The 4,334-nt window shown below is 37.2% G+C and overlaps 1 long non-coding RNA gene across 1 annotated transcript; it reads left to right on the top strand.

Annotated features, from left to right (window-relative positions):
- Window positions 1-2,014: 2,014 nt before the first annotated feature.
- LOC124862644 lies at window positions 2,015-3,052 on the top strand. The gene is made up of 3 exons (XR_007036976.1): window positions 2,015-2,079; window positions 2,289-2,496; window positions 2,610-3,052. It is a non-coding gene; the product is annotated as an uncharacterized LOC124862644 (long non-coding RNA).
- The last annotated feature ends 1,282 nt before the right edge of the window (window positions 3,053-4,334 follow it).

The raw sequence follows: 4,334 nt of genomic DNA, 5'->3' as shown, positions 1-4,334 counted from the left end.
ATTCCATACATTAAGGGAACATTTTGTCTTAACTGATCCATAGCCAACTTACTATTCAACCTTTATTGCAGTTGAATTGGTACTCATCTTCCAATGTTCTGAGATTTTAGATACTAAGCTTATGACCTTAGTCAATTTGACTGCCTCTCTGTAATCTTCATACATTCCATTAGGCTTTATCATTTTATACTGAACACAACTCTGCAAAGCTAAAGCAAAATTCCTTTCAGATGTTGTCTCAGTGAAGACAAATCAAGGTCTGTCCTCGTGAGACTAATTATAAGATGCAACTTGCCTGGTCCCAGCGTTCTGCCACTTGCCTTGCGAGCCAGAAGACATCTGTGGCTAAAAGTAATGAAATTAATGTTTTATATATACTCAGTGGTGGCCTTCCACAGCTGATTTTGAATGATAAAACTAGCCAAAGGGACATTTTTCTGTATTTGTTTTGCGAATATGCATTTGTTTTTTGTTTCCTTTTTTTCTAATACCAGCTGATTTTGCTTATGGTGGAAAGAGTGAAAAGACCTTGCAGACGTTTTTCACAAACTGTGTGAATTTACCCTGTAATTAGAATCACAGTGCTCCCATGGCAGAATGTCATTTCACCAAATCTGAGCTCATGTTTCTTCACCTGAAAATTTAACATTTGTTTTTGCCAAGATTTTTTTTCCCTGAAGCTCATATTTGGGCAGCTCTATTTCATCTTAACCAGTTAAACTGTCGGTTTGATTTGTCATATTCTGAGAGCCCAGAAATATACAGTATATGATTATTGTTTTTTGATTTTGTAAGCAATATGTATATAATGTCGGTAACTGAAGCGTGACATTTTATGTTCCATCAAAACAGAGAGAGAGAGCTCCATAACGCACATAGGTTGATCTACACTGAAGTTAAGTACTCACCTAACGCAATAAACGGAATGTGAGCATCTCTAACATGAAAACATAGACAAAGGTCCAAATACAGCTGACCGTGGCATTTAACCAGCCCCAAATGCCAAAGGAGTCTTTCTAGCACCAGACATGCAACCACACACCAGTACTGTGTCAAGAGTAACCAATTCATAATTATTTATTTCCAAGAAATTGTGCTTCTTGAGTACATTCAAGTACAACTTTTACTAAATGGAAATCCAAAGTCTGTCAGTCAGTTATTTTCTACCACTTAGTGGGCCACAGGGAAGCTGGTGCCTATCTCCAGCAATCTATGGGTGGGAGGCAGGGTACACCCTGGACAGGTCGCCAATCCATTGCAGGGAAATAAAAAGTGATTTAAAAATGTTTTCTACTATCAAATGTCGGCACACTCATTTTCAACAACCACATTAAGCATTTTCAAACAGTTTTATTGTTGCAGAATCTTTCTATCCATCGTATGTTTTACACCTATTTAATCTTTAATAGTTGGTAAATGTGCAGCAGGGTGGCACAGTTGGAAGCACTGTTGCCTTGCAGCAAGAAGGTCCTGGGTTTGACTCCTGGTCAGAGGTCATTCTACTTGGAGTTTGCATGTTCTCCCCGTGCATACGTGGGTTCTCACCAGGTACTCTGGCTTCCTCCCACAGTCCAAAAACATGACTGTTAGGTTAATTGGTCTCTCTAAATTTTCCTTAGGTGTTTGTGCTTGGTTGCTTGTGTGTTGCCCTGCGATGCACTGGCAACCTGTCCAGGGTGTGCACCGCCTCTCGTCCATAGACTGCTGGAGATAGGCACCAGCTTCCCTGCGACCCAGTATGGAATACGTGATATAGAAAATGACTGACTGACTAATTGGCAAAATCAAAGCACATCTATAGCTAGTTCTAGACTTGCTGTACAGTGTCATAACAGTCTTTGCACCTTTAAGGGAAGTTGTTGAGCTGAGCTTCAGGCCCCGCCCCTTTCTGGCTGAGTGCAGGTCTGGGTGTGTCTCCCCCCCTGGTGGCAGCAGCCTGTTTTCTCCAGGTGGAGATGATTAAATGAATTGTTTGGAGGTACTCTCTAACACATGACCTGCTGACGATGTGTGAGAGAGGTGCTGGAAAATGGACACTGCAGGACTGAGAAAGCTTATTTCAAGGAAAGGAAGGAGCTGGTGAGCTGCAGACTGTACTTGAATATATGTAGAAACTGATATTTAATGCTTTAAATATATTTGTCTGATTTGTGGGTGTTTAATTTGGGATGTTATACTTAGTTTCAAGAATAATTCATAATCATTTTAAAGGGCTATTTATTTTGATCATAGTTAAATGTGGTTTATTGGGTTTTTGCTTAACCCTTTTTGTTTTCTTTGTGTTTAAGGTTTTTCACCTATTGTGACCACCTGTGAACTTTAAAAATAAAGGAAAGGAGGAAAAGAAAAATTGTTTCTGGGTCATTGAGTGAAATCCAGTTTGAATCCTGTTGAAGCAAGCTGCCTTTTCAAGTGGGGGAAAGCTGCAGTGTAAGCCCAAAAAAGTGGGAACCACTTGACAGAAGTAGCAATACAAATGGCTGGTTACCAAAAAATGTATTTATTTTTAATACAAATTTTGTCAGATAAAGTTAAGCTGTTTGTAGTTTATTAACATTTTGCGAGACGTAGTTAATTTCTATTAGAAATATTTTCATTTATATTTGCAGAATTTTGTGCCAGTTGTGCAAGTTTTGTTGGGCCGAGTAGGAGAATCCAGGAGTGGTTGAAGCTTAAATCCTGGAAAATAATTATGGGCATGATAAACAGGTGAGTAATTGACTGCATATGCTGCAGCTGTTAGGAAGCATGAAATGGAGTACTAAGGAACAATGACTAGAAACAAATACCATATTGAAACAGAACACAGATGTAAAACTCAAAATGACTATAAACCAAACACATGAGTTGTACTTTGATAACTGTGAAGAAACACTAAAGAAATCTGAATACAAAGCATATGAATACACAAAAACCAAAGTGACATTTAAAACACAAGGTCCTAAAGTTCATGACAGGAAGAGGAAAAGGGAAGTAGGATTAAAAAGTGACTCCTGTGTCAGTGACCAGAAATGGTCTGTAATCACATTACTATCTGATGCCTTTAAAATAACAAATATAATTTAAAGATGTCGGGGTGCGACATTTTTGGACTTTGTTTGTGGCTTTGTGTTTGTTTACCTTTTGCTTAGATGTTTCTATTTTGGGTTTTGTAACCTTGATTTTTTTTTTAGGTCTTTTGCTCCCTCTACCTAGTGTTTTGTTGTTTTCTCTCCTTTTTGTTCTTAGTTTTTCCTTATGGTTGCTTTCTTATTACTTCGTATGGTTTTATTGTTAATTATTATTATTGTTATTATTATTGTTATTATGGTTCTTTGTTCTCCTTGGATTCTTTAGTTTAGTTTCTCATTTAATATCTCTGTTTATTTATGTTAGGTATTTGTTCTCTTTCTTAGTTTAGTTTCTCAGTTTTGTTTCTATAGTTCCAGTCTCCCTTTTTAGGTTAGCTTTAGTTATTGTTTTCTTTTGGTTTGTGCATTTTCTAGTTCTCATGTTTTCGGTTTCCCTTTTCACTTATTTCAGTCAGTGTTGGTTTAGGTTTTGTCTATTTTACGGTCAGGTTTTCTTTATGGGTTCTTTGTTAATATTTAAGTTGTGGTGTTTCTTCTATTCCCTCTAGTTTCTCAGTTCACTTTAGTTAATGGTTATTTTAGGTTCTTATGTTTCTTTTGGTCATTTATCTTCGTCCATAGTTTTGTTTAGATCTGTTTTCCTGAGTTTTGTTATTCAGTCCCTTACTTATAGTTTTGTTTTTGAAGTCAGGTTCCCTTTGGTTTTGCTATTGTCTAGCTCCTCTTGTGTTCCCTTTGTCTAGTTTGGTCACCCTAGCAACTACTCACATTCCCTCAGTTCTCTACAGCCTGGTCCACACCTGATTTCTATCTCCCTTGATTTCCTACCTCTCATTCTCATTGCTCCATACTCCCCTTCCCTCTGTTCATAAGCTCTCTGGTTTTGTTTGTTCTTCGCTGGTTCCTTCTGTTTGCTCTGCTCACTACCCATGTCTGTGCTGTATTACCATGTTCCTGAAGAGCCAACTTAGTAAGTTATGGATTTCGTCTTTGTTTATACTTGCAGTGTTTTGCTACGCTTTGGAAGAATCTTTTTTGAATAAAGACAAAACCTTCCTTTAAACATGCTGCTGCCAAGCTCTTGTCTGCATTTTGGTCCAACTCTCAACCAGAATATGACAAAAGCAATGTTACATGTTTAAAGATAAACAAGTAACTTTTTTGATATATTCTTGGTTTACCAGAACATATTTTAAAATGCTCCCAATAGAGTTTAAAAGTAACTTTAAATAATAAAAATCATCATAGAAATATGTATGCATC

This window comes from Girardinichthys multiradiatus, chromosome 1, assembly GCF_021462225.1.
Source record: "Girardinichthys multiradiatus isolate DD_20200921_A chromosome 1, DD_fGirMul_XY1, whole genome shotgun sequence".
NCBI classification, from domain to species: domain Eukaryota; kingdom Metazoa; phylum Chordata; class Actinopteri; order Cyprinodontiformes; family Goodeidae; genus Girardinichthys; species Girardinichthys multiradiatus.
The sequence above is the reverse complement of the archived record's forward strand: the minus strand, read 5'-3'. Positions and strand labels throughout refer to the sequence as shown.